The 18003-nt window shown below is 46.4% G+C and overlaps 2 long non-coding RNA genes across 2 annotated transcripts in view; both read right to left on the bottom strand.

The window, feature by feature from the left end:
* The window catches only part of LOC106149612, a 58408-nt gene that overhangs the window by 15358 nt on the left and 25047 nt on the right, over positions 1-18003 (bottom strand). The window lies entirely within an intron of this gene.
* Positions 1782-5961, bottom strand: LOC102018682. Its single transcript, XR_259449.1, has 3 exons — positions 5943-5961; positions 3031-4399; positions 1782-2514 (listed from the first exon to the last, which is right to left on the bottom strand). It is a non-coding gene; the product is annotated as an uncharacterized LOC102018682 (long non-coding RNA).

Genomic DNA, 18003 nt, shown 5'->3' with positions numbered 1-18003 from the left:
TACATCCTGCTTAGAGAGCCTCAAAGTCTTCTTTAGTACAGTGCACCTTGTTTATACAGTGCTGTAATTGTTGCTGATTGCTCTTAACAGTACAGTTGTGCAGTTTTATGTTCTCTCATACATTACAGTAGTACATGTAAGAGTTGTGCAAATAAATGCAAAGTCATGAAGTTGGAGTTTCCTTTGATCACTTCTTTGTCCTGAATATTATAATATGCATGCATGCTGGATACAATAGCAGCGGGTTCAATTAATGACCAAGTTTCAAGAACAGAACTCAGTCATTAAACGAGGAACACCTGTACTGGGACTGGGAACCAGGGTGCTCACATTAAGCTGCATCCTCAGCCCCTTTTTAACTTGTCTAATTTTGGGAGGAGATGCAGTCATCTAGTTGCTCGGACTGGGCTCTCACATTGGATCCTCCTGCCTCAGCCTCCCGAGTGCTGGGTTTATAGGCATGGACCACTATACCCAGCTTATTATAAAAAACTAATGCCATGGCAGGGACTTTACCTCTAAGATGTCATCTAATCCTCATCATCCCTCAATGGTCCCACTTCCAAACATCATTAACATATGACACTGGAGATTAAGTTCCATCAGGAGTTTGGTGGGACAACCACCCAGACCCTAGCAGTCACCATGGCAACTGTCACTTATTCCAACAACGATGCTTTTGTTGCAGTCTTTTCTGAACCTTTGACATCTGCGTTTGGAACCAGGATATGAGACACCCTATAGTCTGGTCTCATTACTTGATGATGACTTTTTATTTTTCCTCTGGGTAGCTTTACACATTACAGACATCCAAATTGCTTTCCAGACACCAAGACTAGCAAAGTGCTCTTGAATTTGGTAATTGATCTGAAAACAAGGTACTGTATAAGAACTATTGTTGAACTCCTATCGTTTTGTATGGTGAAGCTCTGCATCATTTCCAATGTTTTTTTTTAATTACTGTTTCTTACTTGTTACTGTCTTTGATTGATTGATCAGTCTTACATTTTATGTCCAATGGACTGAACAACTTTGTTGAAGATAACAGCATGTAATTTAGCAACCACTATAAATTTCTACCATTTTGTCTTGAAGTCATGTTTCATTTTTGTTGTTTTTGTGTTGTCCTGATTTTGTCTTCATTGTTGTTTTGTCAGTTTTTTAATTTTTAAAAATAAAAAAAATAAAGACTAGCAAAGTGGGATTAGAGGGTGGAAGACCCTCCTCTGAGGCCTGTGGCTGGGAAGAGGACCACAGCCAGCAGCGCAGACTCGTCACAGAGGGACGCCTGGTGGATGTTAGATCCACTCACACCAGGGAAAGGTGGGCATTTTGGAGCAGCCTGGGTTCAGGGATGGTCCAGGAAGGTTCATTATGGGCTGCACAGCCTTTCAGGAGGTCTTGGTTACTTTTCTCTCATTGCTGAGACAAAGTATCTGACACCCAAAATTAAGGAACGAAAGGTTTATTCAGCTCACAGTCTGTGGAGGTTTCAGTCCATACTCAGCTGGCTTCAAGACAGAGTGGCACATGGCAGGGCGCAACCGTTCATGATGGCGGAAGACAGCAAAAGCAACAAGAGCAAAAGGGAGGAATGGCAGCAAGAAGCCTCTTTCTTTCCCTTACATATGCAAATTGTCAGCCCCAGGGCAGGTGTAGCACTCACATCCATAACCCCAGCATTGGACCATGGATCAATCATAGACTCTAAAAGCCCATCCCATGACTGCATGAGGCTTTGGGGGCACATCCAGGCACAAACCATAAGCATGGTTATTAAAATGAAAGAAAGGGAGGCATAGAAACTGTGACTGAGGGCTGGGGATGTGGCTCAGTGGTCGAGCTCTTGCCTCGTATGCACAGTGCCCTGGGTTTGATCTCCAGCACCACACACACATACACACACACAAATGTAAAAAAAGAAAAAAAGAAAGAAAGAAAGAAACTGTGACCTAGTAATGATTGAATGCAGTAAACACATGTGAAGTGATTGGTACAAAACCAGACAAATAAAATTTGCTCACTTAGTATTAAACAAATGTTCGGCAAAATTGTGGGGATTTGAGTTTTGCATTGTTTGAGTGGAAAAATAGCACACAAACTGCCGTATGCTGTCCACCACCCTTACTGCTGCCCCTGGATTGCTGATTTCAGATGAGTCCTTGACTTAGTTCCCATCACTATGCATAGCTCTCACCACACCCCAGACTCCGTTACAAGCACTGCACAGGGTCTGATTCAGGTAATTCTGGTCAGGATTATAACCTAGGTATTCTTATTTTTATCTATACATTTTACAGGTGAAAAACAGGGACCTAGAAAGGTGAAGGAACTTGCAATGGTCACTCAGCTAATAAATCATGGTGACTCTGCTCTTAAACACCACAACTTCCTGCCTCTGGAATTTCGTGGTGGCAGTGTCTTCATCCCTGGCACCGGAGCTCATGTTCTATGGTCCTGTTTCACTCCAGGGCTCTTGGAATGGGTCAGGGAGAAGTTGGGCCTCTGGGTTTCCTAGACAGAACAGTCAAAACAAAACATGAATTTTAGTAGAGCTAAAAATACCTCGGTGATCAGTGGCCTAGATGTCAAATACTTTTTACCTTATTTTTAGAACAGCTTTAGATTTACAGAAAAATTATAAATATAGTACCAAGAGTTCTCGTAAACCCTTCACCCAATTTCCCCTATTACTAAAACTTAAACATTTTCCTGGCATACTTGTTAACAATTAATGAGCCAATGTTTATAAATAATTACTAACTAAAGTTCATTGTTTTATTCAGATTTCTTTAGTTTTTACCTAATGTCCTTTTTCTGTCCCAGGATTCTATTAATTGATAGTACCACATTCATGAGAAGCCACTTTGAAGATATCAATATGTAATACGACCACCATTGTTAATTCCCTACTACTTTGTTTGTAACTCTGTATTGTCTGTATTGTGCTTGTGATATGTTGTAAAATGTTGTATGTCTGTTAATGTTTCCCTCCTTTTATCTTTAAAATAAAAAAAAAATTGATAGTACCACATTAATTTAATAGTCTTGTCTCCTGGGTCCCTCTTGCTGAGTATCTCAGATTTTCTTGTTTTTGGTGGCCTTGACGGTTTTGAAGAGCTCTAGTCAGGTATTTTGTAGACTGTCCCTCGATATGGTAGTAGACGATGTTTTCCTCAAATTGGACTGGAGTGATGTGTTTCTTGGTGAAGAATGCAGAGGAGAAGTCCTGCTGCCATCACATGGTTCCAAGGTTGCATGATTTCATCATGACTCAGCACTGTGGAAGTGGACTTTGATCACCTAGCTCGTAATTCCAAAAATTTATGTTCTTCTGTGCCGAAGATGCTTAGTTTGACTCTAAACATAGTGAGTTTTTTCTTGCTTTTTAGAGTGCTTTGTAACTTTTTGTAGAAAGTTGGGTATGTTGTAATTGTATCCAAGGTAACCAGGCCTCTGGTGGGAAGATGTACAAGGGACTCTTGTACATCTTCTGAATGCGGACTGAATGGGACTGAATTGAATGTTCACTATAGCTGTAGATGCTTTGGACTTCCAATTTCTCTAGTTCACTTCTCTTCATTTTGTTGTCTTTGGGATTCCAAAGAACTCTCCATATGTCAGCTCTCTGATGGGTGTAAGAAAAGTCTTTCCTCTTCAGTTTGGTCACCAGTTTGTTCCAGGAAAGATGAGAGTAAACCTTCATACTTTGCATGTGAAACCAAAAGTCTTTCGAAGGACCTTAAGCACAGAAGGGTTTACTCAAATGAAATCTTTTGTAACAGGGATGGGTCTCATATCTCCAAGAGCAATAGACATTTCCTCACTGGGTATCAAGGATATCCCCTCCTCACCAGCAATATATTTCAGGAGATTTGAAAGGCTCCTTGGTCACTAAGAGTGGTGTACATGCTCACAGAGGGCAGGGGGCTGGGAATCCACATAACTCTAGTGCGTGAGTGGGAGTCTTTCCAGCGGAAGTGGAGGGACAAGTAGCTATAGCAAGAACCTCCTGAGACCCAGGCTCCCCTCACCGGTGCTGGAACCCGTCGCTCTTCAAAGGAGACATGAGCGGGTAATGCTGCCCTTTAGCGGGTCCCCGGAGCGTGGTGAGCACCGGTCCCAGACTTCCTCTCTGCACTGCAACTCGGATTCTCATGCAGTCTCCATTCTACTCCCAGTACCCTCACGATCAAAGATCTGTTTGCTTTTGATAAATCTGGGCTTCCCAGATCAAAGGTTTTTGCTTTCTAAATTAGCATTTGTGATGTGGGTTTTGACCTCTTGAAGCAAAACTAAACTTTGAGTGGTCTCACTTTCAGTTTCGGCTGTAACACTTTCAGGACTCCCTGAAGCAAGCTGGATGTTTTTGAGCAATTAGAGGAAAAGCCATGGATTCCTATAAAGTATAGAAACAAAAAGTGAGGATAATGGCTTACAATATCTTTTCTCCAGTGCTGAGCTGCTGGCTCCTATCCCTTCCTCTCTTGTTGACAGGGACAGAGAGCTCGGAAGGGCTCTTGTTGCCCAATCTCCCTCCCACCTCTGAACTTGGGATCAATGGAGCTGGCGATCTCATCTGCGCAGCTGGCAGACTCCCCCCAAAGACCGGGCACTATGATGCATGCATGAATCACAGCAGCTCTGCTGAGCACAGGAATAACTTGGAGCCCAGCTGTGAGGTACAGACACAAGGTGTCCAGTGGTGACACCCTGTCTGCATTTCCATGCGTACCTCTAACCCATGTTTATGGCTCACCTGCGACAATGGCACTGATTCCAGAGAAATAACAGTTTGTGCCTCATGTCTGGGCTCAGAGGTGATGGGAGGGCCTTGTTGCTTTAGCTAGAGAAGGAGAGAAAAGCTGCCTCTCTACCCTGAGTTTATTCACAGCCACAGTCCATGTTCGTCCTTCACAGAAACCTGTGTTGTTCCCATCTGAGACTGCCAGCTTTGGAGGTTAAGTCTCCAAAACTAAAGGAAAGCGGGGGCTGGAAGAATTTTGGAGGGAGTCCAGGACTGCCTGGGGAAGCCAACCCAAATAATTCAAGCAAGCAAAAATGTGCTTGGACCTGAGTGGCTGTCTAGACAGTTCTGATTGCACACAGGTAGCGTGTGACCTTGCACTTCATTTGGCTCATGCTGAACCTGCATAGAGGGACATGTCCATGGGTATCTTAGCTTGGGCTCTCCCAGAAAGAGATCCAGAATGAAGGATTTCAGTGCAATCCTGCAGTATACTGGTAGGAAATGGGAGCATGAGCTAGAGAAGGGAAAGAAGGAAATGGAAGAAGGGCGTGTTGTTCAGCTAGGTACTAGCACAGGCAAGTGAAACTCAATTCACTAGGGTCATTGTAGAAACATCCCAGAACCAACTCCTAATGAGAGACACGAAAGTCAGAGCACTCATCCTTAAACTCAGTTCTGTCATTGGCCAAGGACACATTCAGCAGCCAGATGTGCACGGTAAGTTTTCATCCTCTCAGGCAGGTGGTAACAGGTGTCGGAATAAGCAACCTTCAGCACATGGAGCAAAAGCCCAGGCATTGCTCATGAGTCAGAACACAGGACACCCTGAGTCTAAAAGGTTGACCACTCAGGAACAATCCTAGATTTTTCAATGATAGTTATTAAGATGTAGAAGTTAGGAATCAAGTTGGATGATTCCTCTTGTCAAGATAATTTTGCCTCCCTCCAAAGAATAACCACATCTATCAGGCATTTACTGTATGTCAGGCACTTTTATGATCTCACATCATCCTTCTAACCACTCTAGGAAGTGAGAACTATTAAGATTATTACTTAATCTTTGGTACCACATGGCCTAGATGAAGTAGCTGAAGCTCACAGAGTTGAGGAACTTGCCCAAGATGGCATACTAAGAAGGAATGAACCCAAGGTTTGGACCAGGGCACTTTGCTCTAATGCTCACCCCCAGTACCTTCTATGCTTCCTGCTGTTGTTCTGACATAGCCTGTGTCAGGGGTCTCTCGGCCAGGGTGGCTGGTATGTTGTTGAAATTGTGTGTTAAGAAGTCCTGTGGTCCTTATGTTGAGAGGTCGTTTGCTTAGTTGCCTCTTGCTCATTTCAGACTCTCAGCGGGAAGAGGAAAGAAACTGCCATGTGAGAAGCTGCTGCTGATCACATTCACATGCCATCCATCTGCAGCCTTGTGAATTTAGGGCCAGGAGCCTCATGCTCTGGGGAAAGAACCCAAATGAAGTTCAAAGAGATGAAGTGACTCATCCATATCCCAGCAGTAGGGAGGTACCTTAGTCACTCTCCTCACCATGAGGACACAAAACCCAGCACCTACAACTTAGAGGAGAAATGTATTTTGGTTCACAGCTTGCAGAAGTTTCATTCCATAGGCAGGAACTCCAGGCAAAAGTGGCATGGAAAAGTCCTGGGTGGAAGACAGCTGCTCACATCATGGCAGGTAGGAAGCAGAGAGAGAAGGGAAGAGCCAGGAATGGAGGTGAACCCTTTGAGGTTATACCCACAATAACCCACCTATGCCCACCAGTCCCACATCCTAACAGCAAGTTAGCTATATCATTACCATAATTCAAGCACTTTCTAAAGGCCCTACCTCTGAGTGCAAAAGGCCTTGGGGGACATGCTTAATCCAAACCATAACTTCTTCCCCTGACCCCCAAAAGACTCATGAATATCCCTTTATGCAAAATCCACTTAATCCATCTCTAAGAACCACCAAAGACTTAACAGTTCCAGCAGTGATGAAAAGTCCAAGCTCAAAGTCTCCATTGAGTCTTAAAGCAAATTCTTAGCTGTGAGCTCCTATAATAATTAAAAAGCAAGTTAAACACTGTTGACATACAATAGCACAGGGTAAACATTCCCATTTCAGAAGGGAGAAATGAGGGATAGGAAAAAATGGTACCAACGCAGGACTGACCTCAGCAGGGAAACGTTAAATCATATAGCTCCATGTCCAGCACCCAGGGCAAGCTGTGGTGAGATATAATCCAAAGGGCTTGGACAATCCTGCCCCTATGACATTGCCAGTTGTAGCCCTCATGGCCTCTCTCAGGGAGGCTTTGTTCACTCTCTGTAATATTTCTCAGCAGACATTTCATGTTCTTGGCTTTTCCAATTTCCTGGCGCCTCTACTGCACTTTTGGCTTCACTCTCAGAGCTTCACATACTTCCCTCTCAGGAGCTCACTGCCTTCTCCTCTAAGGCCTTCTTTTGAAATCTTGGTGGAAGTTTCTCCGACCCCACAGTTCTTACATTTTGCATGTCCATAAAACCAGCACCACGTGGATGACAGCAAGACCTGTTGTCAGCTTTAGTGGCCAGGCCCCCTTGAATGATAGATGCAGAAGCTTCTGAGTGTTTGGATGGCTGAGCTCATAGAAACTCTTTTCTGGTGGACACTGAATAAGCTGGGTTCCCTCTCTTCTTAAAGCAAAGTCTTTCACTTTTGGACCCTTGAGCCTGAGGAGGATAGGGTCCTCACGATATCCTTGCTATTGTCCCGATGTAAAGCACTTGGCTTCTGCCTGTTGTGAATAATTTTAGCAACCAAGCTCACTTTGAACTACACTTTACAGGCTCCACAGGTGCTTCCTTTCCAGCCACCAGCAAAAAATTTCAAATTATTCACCTCTGTTCATTGCTACTGTTTCTTATGATAGGTCTGGCTAAAAGCTTCCAAATGTACCCATGCCACAACTTCAACACTGGGCTGCCCTAAACATTCCTTCACCAGTTTAGTTAGTCCATCACCCTTAATCTTAGCCTCCCACAAAGACTCAGGACTTGAGCAAAATGTAGATACACTTTCTGCATGAGCATAGAATACATGGCCTAGAATCCAACTGCCAATAAAGTCTTTGTTTCCTACTGAAACATCCTGAGCTTCATCTTTATCATCTGCCTTTTTATCAGTATTCTTGTCTTTTGAGGCCTGGCTTGAATCTCCCATCAAGCTTGGATTACAGCATTCTAGGATTGCTCTAGTGAGCATCTCAAAACCCTTTCAAATTCCTTCCAGGAACCATTTCCAAAGGCTTCTGAACCAGATGGTCAGGTAGTTAATAGCAATGACTCCACTTTTCTGGTACTACCATCTGTCTTAGTCACTTTCTTTGTCAATAGAACATAATGCCCCATGTATACAATTTAAAGGAGGGGAGGTTTATTTTGGCTCACAGTTCTTAGGAGTTTCAGTTTATACTCAGCCAGATCCTGGAAGAAGTGGCATGGGTGAAGGGCCTGGAGGGAGAAGAGCCATTTACATCATGGCAGCTAGAAAGCAGAGAGAGAAGGGGACAGCGGAAAGGGAGATAAACCCTTCAAGGCTATGCCCCAAAGATGCTTCTCTTCCCACCAGACCTGACCTCCCAACAGCTATATCACCCATTTAATACAATCACCTTCCAAAAGCTCTGCCTGTGAGCAGCTGAGGCCTTCACAGACGTCCAGATCTAAACATAAGTAGGGAAATGGGGTGAAGTAAAGACAGCATGGGCTGTAGAGTCAGTTGTCTGTTAACATTCAGCCTAGCAGTCCCTCTTCCCTAACCGCTCTGTCCTGGCTCCCAGGGCAGAAGGAGCCATCCACCAGTGTGTGATATTCACAGGTGTTCTTCCAAAGCACTTCCAATATTTCCTCTCGCACTACTCGTTTATAAACATACGCGCTCCTACTAGGAATCCTCTATGACCTTTGCAACTCCAATTTAAATGAAAATATGTTGAATAAATGCATTAAAATGATAACTGAGTACATGAATGAGTGGGATCCTCCACACTCCCACTGTACTCCGGTGGGCTTTGGACTCAGAGCAGTGTGGGTGCACCTGCTTTAGTATGTCCCCCTCTACCCAGGCAGTCGGGAGCCCCAGGACAGAGAGTCCTGGTCTCTTAAGAGGCCCCACTGGGCTGTTTCCTGCTCCCATCCTCCTGCCAATCATCCCTTTCCTCCCCCTGCCACCTGTAAGGTTTACCTTGCTTTTGTCTCATCCCCTCAAGGTCAAGCAACAGCAAGTCTCTTCCTCTTTCAGAGCTGAATGTGCTCCTTTTGCTTGGGATTGATATTTTAACAAGGAGCTGCTAAACACTCAATGCCTTAGCTCATCAGAGCAATAAATATAATAGCTAATAATTACTTCGTTGCTAGTATATGCCAGGCACTATTTTAAGAGTTTTACAAGCTTAAACCTCACACTAATTCTATGAGGTAAGTTGTTAGACTAGACGCTCAAACTCCCAACCAATGTCTCCCCGCCAGCCTGTCGCCGGTGTCTGAGGTCTGGTAATGCGCTGGTTCTTCAGACAATGAATTCCTGGCTCAGTGCCTGGTGCAGAGTAGGGGTCGGGGCTCCCCAGAAGCAGACACCAAGTGAGGACGTGGCAAAGGTCGTTTACTTGGGAAGCGTGGGAAACACAAGAGCAGAGAGGAAGAACGCAGAGAAGGGATGGCAACCAATCAAATCAATCGACACCAGGAGCCCTGGAGCTCAGTCCCACAAGGATGCTGGAAAACAGGCTGGAAACACTGCCCAGAGCACCTCGCCCATGAGGAAGAGCAAGACTTTTATAAGGAACTTCTCCTTGGTCCAGGGAGCCCCAAGTCCTCAGCCAGCTGACTGATGTCAGGGCAAGCAGAGCGGCTCTGGGGACATCCCACAGGTAAAGAGAGCTGGATAGTAGCTGGTGAAGTCTGCTGGGGGGACAATCAGTGGCAAGGGACAAAGGACATGGGTGAGCACCAGCAACATCTACTAGTGTCGGCTAAAGGAGTAAATGAGACTGTGCTGGTGATGTTGGGCAAAGACATCGGTTTCCACTGGTCTGGTGTCGCTGTTAGAATTTCTTGCAATCTTAGCAAATTTGCATTATTCAGGACAACACAACCGCAGAACATCCAGGCGTCTGACTGAGTCAACAGCAAGAGGAAGACGCTTTGTGGGAGTTCCTGAAACATGGGCAAAGCGCGGCTTCACACTCCTCAACTCTCACCATTAAGTTCCTGACTTTCCTCTGAAGTTTCCATCATGGCACGTGCAGGCTTCGGCCGTAGCTACGAGGAAAGCACGTGAGGTCTAAGGGGGCAGAGGTCAGCGACTTTTGGTGCGTGCTTTCTCACCAGTGTACTCTGCCACAGCTCCAATCTCGGTAACACAAGCCTGGGGGAAACTGTGTGCAGCACGTGTTTGGATTAAATTCTCTGCTTATTTCTTGTGATTTATAGGTTAAAATTCAGCCAATGCAAATCTTTCCCCCTACCCTCCCCATTTCGGTCTTGAACTAAGTATTCCATATTTTGTGAAAGTATGATTTTTGTTATTTTTAACCTCATAAAGTAATTCTTTATAAAAAAGAGCCTTGTGCAGTATTGGAGAGTAGATTGTCTGTTTTTGTTTCCAGAATTATTTCACATTTCTGAATTCACATAACTCTAGGTCCTGGGACTCATGTGGTCTTTCTGCTTTGAAGCACAAATTTCTCATGTTAGCTTTTTCTCATCATGTCAACCAGAAAATAGTTCTTCTGATCCCACAGAATGCAGGCAGTGGTAGCTCTAGGGTCAAGGACAAGGGACTACTGTCTTCTCTGCCCACTCAGCATCCCCGAGTTTGGGGGGATTTCCAGACTCAGATGGCGTTTATATGAGAGCTGGACATTCACAATTTAGCCGGCTGAGAAAGTTATGGAAAGGAAAACAAATGACAATAAGGACAGTCTTTTCCTGGGATCTGTATCTAAATCCCAGTTACAGGGAGTCTGAAACGGTCTCATCATCCAGGCTAAAACATCACCCAGGGAACCTTCCTCAGGCTGTATAACTTCTCTGCTGACAACAACTGCTCAAAGCTCAACCCCAAATCTCTTCTCCACAGCAAATGCATCCTTTGGCTCGCATCAGCACAGCACTCCTCCTGTCTGGGAGTAGTCAGTGTTCCTGGTCTCTCTAAGTAACGGGGATTTGCTTCAGAAGTCTCCAGCTGTGCCCCTCAGCCACGCACGTGTGCTGCAATCCAGTTTAGAGTCTGCTTTGGGAAGATTTGTGCAGAGGTTCGTCTCTCTGCCTCTGTCCTGTCTCCCACTTTAAATTAGGAGACGCGTCACGCTGCAGTCTCTCTCCACACATCCAGCCCAGTGCACGTCCGCTCAGAGTCCACGACTGACTCTCAAAAGCACACATCCCAAAGGCAGCCGGTTAGGACCTGGGGGGCTGGGCGCGTCACCATTCATCTGTTGACCTGAGCGAGCCCTCCCACCGCCCAGCCACAGCCCTCTTCTTGCCACATCGATGCCACCTACTCAGAATGTTGCAACACAAGCAGTGACAGGAAAGGACACAGCATCTTTGTGCGTACAGCCCGCTCTGACTGCGTTCCCAAGCCACGGCCCAGATAATCAGTGAAACTGGAAAAGCTCAGCCAGGCGAGGTCGGCTGGCACTGGGGCTCCTCCTGTACGTTGTCCGATGACGTTCGTGTCATTGGGGTCGCACAGTGATGGGGGACCCCCGAGCGGGAGTGCAGCTGTTTCCTAAGGGGCACAGCAGCAGACACATTCAAATCAGGGGCCGCGGCCTCGGGAGTCCAAGGACACAGCACTCAGCTCTTCCTGCTCGGTGGGGCCTCCCTGGAGTCTACCCCAAAGACACTGGTCATAGGGCCGCCGTCCCTCCTGGTTGCCTGTGCCCTGTCCCTCCTGACTTCCTCTCTCTACTTCTGTGCCCACTCAGTGCCAGTCTAGCTGATGTCACTTCTCAGTCCCACGTGGCACAGCCGCTATGCCTGTGCTGGGGAGCAAAGTGTTGCGGCTTCTATGGGGCCCCCTTGTTCCTCCTGACCTTTCTCTTGCAATGGTGGATTTTGTTTTCTTTCTTCTTCAAAAGCCCAAACTGACCTCTTTATCTCCCGATTCATTTTTGTTATTATCTATTCAACATGAATCAGTGCCCGCTGTCTCTGGAAACTGAAAGCTGCGTGTAATTAAAGCCAGCGCAGCAAACTACTTCGAAGTTGTGAAGTTCTGGCAGGAAACCCGAGGTGACTAACACAGAAGGAAGTCCCACCTTGCAAAGCTCCGCTGGGCAACCTGGCGTTCAGCCACGGACTGAGTGTTACTGAATGTTTTGATTTTGAACAAAAAACGATGCAGGAATTTTGCCCCCAGTTTTTCTCCTCCTAAACCTGGACCCAAGGTCCTTTCTTTCTGGCCATCTGCTCTCCTCTGTGAACTTGGCCAAGCACAGCGTGACAAGTATCCCCCACTGTGACGGCACAAAGGAAGGAAAGAAGGACCTGAAATCGGCCTGATAGAGACAGTCTCGGATCCGATTCCATGCTACCCGAGGGGCAATAAACCACCACAGCGACATTCTAGGGAAGCATGCGAACAAAGATAGGTTCATTCAACACCAGAGACGGGAAAGCAATGGACTGAGAATAAGTAGCTCTGGCGCTTTGGGGAGAGATGACTGGAAATTCTCTCCCACCGAGCTTAACCTCGAAACAATCCCAGCCTACAGCACTGGTCTTGTTCCTCACAGTTGGCAGAGTGGTTTTACATGTGGAGGACATCACAGAAGAGCAGAATAATTGTTGATGTCTGACTCTTCCAGTTTTTAGGGCCCTTTAAATTGGATATGTTGATTCATCCTCTCCCAAGCTTTAGGAAAATGGACAAAGTGGGAATTTATTCAAATTGTACTTTGTTTATTCGACCTTTGCTGATCAGACACCCGCAGCATGCCTGGCACTGTGTGAAGTGTCACACTGTAAACCATTCCCTGGAAAACAGCCAAGAGAACAGAAGATTCCCCGATCTCATTGGGCTTCTGTTCCAACAGGAGGAAAAGGCAGTGAGCAGGTGGGGGTGAAGAGAGCAGGAACAAGGCTGACCCAGGTAAGGGCACCCCCATCCTGGGGAAGGCTCAGCTCAGCCTGGAGCCACGGGACCATTGCACCTGCAGATCGAGGCAGCCTTCAGCACAGCCACAGGTCTGACTTATGCTCTGCAGGGGTTGCTTCGGCAGACACCGTGTTCTGCCTCACGATCCATTTGCTCCTCCTGCTCTATCAAAGAAAACCCACACCTTAGCTGAACGCATGGCCTCACAGTAAAGCCGGTGCTCCCAGCCTCTTCTGCGGGTCGGTGCTGCATGTACAAGCTGCATGGCTAAATCCAGCCAATAGACAATGAGCACAGGGGGCGGGCATGTCAACAAATCATCCCTAAAAGACAGGCACTTTGCAACTTTTGATCTTTCTCTTCTTTTTTTTGTCCTTCATCCTCAGCTTGGAAGACCAAGGCTGAGAATAACACTTCCGATGCCTTTCTGGCCCATGAGCGCAAGGACCACTCTTCTGACTGAGATATTAGTGACTCTAACAAAAAAAGCTCTGGACCCCAAGGGCTTCAGGAGAGAGCCACATGGCCCTTTAAGGCTGCTCCAGATGTTATTTGGAATCCCTGCTCCAGGCAGCTGAGCCTAATCCTAATTGGAACAGCCTCTCTGGATGTGGTGCGGGGGTGAAACACAGGGCAGACAAGGGCAAGCGCAGAGATAGTCTCTCATGTATGAATGAGAACAGTGAGCAGAAGCGCACTGGGATTGCAGTTAAAAATACTGGCTTAAGTACCAGAAAGTTGACCTGTGTTTGGTTCCCATCTCCAGGACCCTTGACCTGTAACCTGGGTAGGTTTTGTAGCCTCTCTATGCCTCAGTTTCCTCCCTACAGAGGGAGGAGATAACATCCTGCTTCCACGACTGCTGGGGTGCTGGGTAAGACACCCGGGCCTGGCACAGGCTTGGAGCTGCCACCTCTCGGTCCTGCCCTGTCTCCTCCTCCCTCCGCCTCAGCCCCCCTCAAAGTGGGTGGGTGTCGCCTGTGAGAGGGAGGGAGAAAAGGAGACAGGAAGGGAAAGGAGCCTTGGCACCAGAGGAACGCCCCAGCCTGTAAGGCTCTGCACAGGAGGAAGGGTCATCGGACAGAAGGTCACAGAGCGTGGGTGACACTGGGGGTGCTCCAAGTTGGTTCCCCCATCCATCTTCTTTTCTCTTCTCTTCCAAAATAAGAGCAGAAGTAGTAAAAAGTCTGATCAACCATCTCACTTTTCAGGCTATTTTTCGGTGGAGTGGCTGACTTTTTATAGGCTCCACAGGATGTGTGAAGTGTGTGTGTGTGTGTGTGTGTGTGTGTGTGTGTGGGCACGTGCGTGTGCGTGCATGCGCATGCTTGAGTACATGGGTACCAGTGTGCATAGTGGGGTGGGGGGTTGTTTTGCTCTGTTTTGTTTTGTTTTGTTTTTGTTTTGTTTATCTGAGACCTGTGCTTTGGAACATGAAGCAACACATCACATTTCCTTTTGGGTAGCAGATTCTCTTCCTTATTATGTTTTGTTCAGGCTAATATTAAAATGAATTGGCTTCCTCTGACAACAATAAGTGTAATAATAACAGGAAATGGCCCAGAATCACCCAATAATAGAAATAGATACAGACGGGAAGCAGGGAGACTCTGGAGAGCTTTCCCATTCCATTTCACCCTCCTTGCCTTGTCCACTGACCCAGCAAACTGTGACCTGACTCAGGAAGCTACACTTGTGACTGAGGAGGCCAGCAAGAGCCTGAAAAGAATTCACTTTTTCCTTTAGTAAAAATTTCCAAGAACTAAACACCAAAAATTAGGAAAAAGATGCTCATGTCAGTTTCTCTGTAAAAATCCACCTGTCTTCTACCCATTACAATCCTCTTGTGATGGCTGGGCGTGGTGGTGCATGCCTGTAATCCCAGCACTTGGGAGGCTGAGGCAGGAGGTTCGTGGTGAGTTTGAGACCAGCTTGGGCTAAAAGTGAGCTCAAGGCCAGCCTGAAATGCATAGCGAGACCCTGTCTCAAAAAGACCAAAAAAAAAAAAAGAAACAAAAACCGAACAATCCTCTTGTGAGCAGGGCTGAGTCAACCTAATACACTTCCATTGATTATATTAAGCAAAAAAGGCACCGAAAGCATCCTGAGGAAAAGTAAATTGAGAGTCTGCCTGACCTCATCAGGCCCATTTGACTGTGGACCTTGTTTCCTTTCTTCATTGGCTACTTAGCAACTTTAGAATTGGGATCAAAAACAGAAACCTTGCAAAGCTTTAGTCCATAGGGAAATGCCCTGCACTTGTTCTGAATGCTGCCCCCAAGGCATGTAGGCTTAAGATTTCTCCTTCCTGATGGCTAGTTCTAAAAACAGCATATTCTATTCATCCACCTAATGAATCCAACCAGACCCCTGGAAGATAGAATGAATACCTGCACCTTTGCAGGCTGATAACCATCTCCATGACCTCCCTTGGAGGGGGCACATTCAGGAGATGGGAAATGGCCTCTCCATCCCAGAGTTCTTTCCTCTCTGCCCTGCCCTGCCCACACAGGAAGTCTGTGTTTGCATTTCTATCATGGGATGGAACCCTGGGCCAGTTCCCTTCACAACACACAGCCCTGTTGTTAAAGAGAGATCTAAAGCAGCACTGGTCTCTTCAGGGATTTAAATCCGGGAAATGGAGGCCCCATTATAAATCCATCAGGGACTCAGTGTAAATGAGTGAAGGGTTTAGCTACAGAGCTGTTTGAAATCCATGTCAGTAAAGCCCTAGATTCCAACTGTGTGCGTTCAGTGAGGGATGGGAAGTCAAGGCCAAAGTGAGAGTTCAGGGAAAGCTCTGTGAGCATGCTCCCTGGGCTCAGGCTTATCCAGTAGACAAGGGGAACATGGCAAACAGTAATCAAGGAGCATGTCTGATTAATGACAACCACTCACAGGGGTCACATACAGCTGCTGAAGCCCCACTAAGCCCAGAACGGGTCAGCCCATGGACACAAAGGCTTTTTATTAGGTGAGACATCTGTTCCCATCTTTGTTGCCAATTAGGCCTCAGGAGAGTCATGCAGGGACAAGGAGAGGGGACATTAACACCTCCAAGCTAACTGTAAATCAGGGACTGAGGGTTGTCTGAGAAAACATCTCCCTCTGCCTTTGGAACTGCTCCTTTCTGTTCCCTGCAGGAGGCACAGCCAGGAGGCTGTCCAAACACCAGCTCCAGGGGCCAGGGAGCAGGGGAAAGTCAGCACCACAGCTTTGTGTCCACTTCCTTTCTCAAGTAATACGCACATGGGGGAGAGAATTTAGAATGTTATAGAAAATCAACGGGAAGGGAATAAAAATGATCTACAGTGTCATAATCCTGCTCTATCTCTTTTTCTCTTTTTCTCTTTCTCCACATGTGCACTTTATGTCCACAGAATTGAAGTCATGTTGTTCGCCGCATGCCAACCTTCATTTCTCTCATCTCAGCCACGGGAGACCGGATTCTCCAAGCTCTCCAGGCCGTTTCCGGCAGCGTGACCTCTGCACCGGAAGTTTTCTCCTTAGGCGTGTTCTTGCTCCCCTCCTCCATTCAGCAACTAACATGCTCACTTTAATCAAACATTACCACCTCCAGGAGGCCCTCCTGAGCACACTAGCTAAAACAACTACTTTTCTTTGCTGTTCTCTTCCTGGCACTTCCTTACTCTCCTGCAAGTGCCTGTTGTGGGCTTACCAAGGTTTTTCAGCCATGAAGCCGCTGAATTTGTTTTCTCAGCACTGAATCCTCACAGCCTAGAACAGTGCTCAGTAAATGCTTACCGAACGAGGGAGTCCATTTTGTGTTGTAACTTGCTTTTTATTCCTCCTTCAAAAATAGCATACAGAGCCTTCAGGATCATTAAACATTCTCCATCACATTTTTATTTTTTCAGACATCACATTTCCACACTATAGTAATTTTATAATAAGCTTAATCAGTACCCTATGATTGAACATTTAGGTTGAGGCAACCCCATTCCCCAGCCTCCCCCGATCTTTTCCCCCCATCTTAAAATATATGTAGCACATTGAAGGTATTTGTGTGCTTTATCTATACTGAGCAAGTCTTGACCTTAAAAGCTTACTTGAAGATTTCACTCGGAGAAGCAGTAAGCCCTTGAGCCCAGAGGAATTTGAATTCCTCTGATGGAGAAGCTGAGAAAGATGAGATCACCTGCACAGCCAGCAGAAGGGGCCATAGCATCCATGGTGGTCAGCACATAACAGTCACATCAGTGTGGTTTTACATGAATACTTAAGGCCTCCAGAAGAGAAGAAAGTATGTAGAGACATACACAAAAGATGGCCAAAATATACAGTTCATGTTTAAATTTTTTAAAATGTATTATTGTAAAAGACAGATTGCCATTGGTGCCCTCAAAGTACGGGCCCCTCACTTCAAACACGCTTATCCCATCATCCTTGCCGTTAAAGTCCTCTTTCGTTTATATCTAGATGTCCCTCAAGAGCTTCATGTGCTCAATAGCAGGGATTTGGGAAGGTGATCAGATTACAGAGGCTCATGGCTGACTTTCTGTTAGGAGGTAGGGTCTGCCTGGAAGAGGTGGGCCACTGTGTGACCTGGAAGGGTTTATCTCCCCTCTGAGCTCCTCCCCTCTCTCTCTGCTTTCCTCTCCTCCATGCTTTGAGCACTTCTCCCCTGCCAGGACCCTGTACCTTGCCACCCTGCCTTAGAACCAACCAACTATGGATGGAAGTCTCTACAAAGTATGAACCAAGAATGAACTTTTTCCTCCCTGAATTTGCTGGCATTGGGCACTTTGTTCCAGGGATGAAGAAAGTGACTAAGACAGTCTGGATGCAGGTATAGTTTTTTGACTCCCATCCTAAGTTTACTTGATCATTTTTACAGGCCACCATGGGCATCTTTCCATAAAGATCCTGTCACGAGATCTATCCAATGCAGTGAGACACATCCCTGCGTTCTCCAGATCCTGCAGGCAAATAAATGACCCCCTGAAGCCTCTGTACACCCAGAACATGGAATCACACATTCCAGATGTTTGCTGAAAATGGGAGGCAGGCTGGGCACCTAAGCTGTGACACAGTGCCTCTGTTCTCCCACCTCTTTGGGACAGGAACTCCCCTTCCATGTAATTCC

The sequence above is a fragment of the Chinchilla lanigera genome, unplaced genomic scaffold (assembly GCF_000276665.1).
Source record: "Chinchilla lanigera isolate Chin_1 unplaced genomic scaffold, ChiLan1.0 scaffold00004, whole genome shotgun sequence".
Classification (NCBI taxonomy): Eukaryota; Metazoa; Chordata; class Mammalia; order Rodentia; family Chinchillidae; genus Chinchilla; species Chinchilla lanigera.
This window is presented reverse-complemented; position numbering and strand designations above follow the sequence as displayed.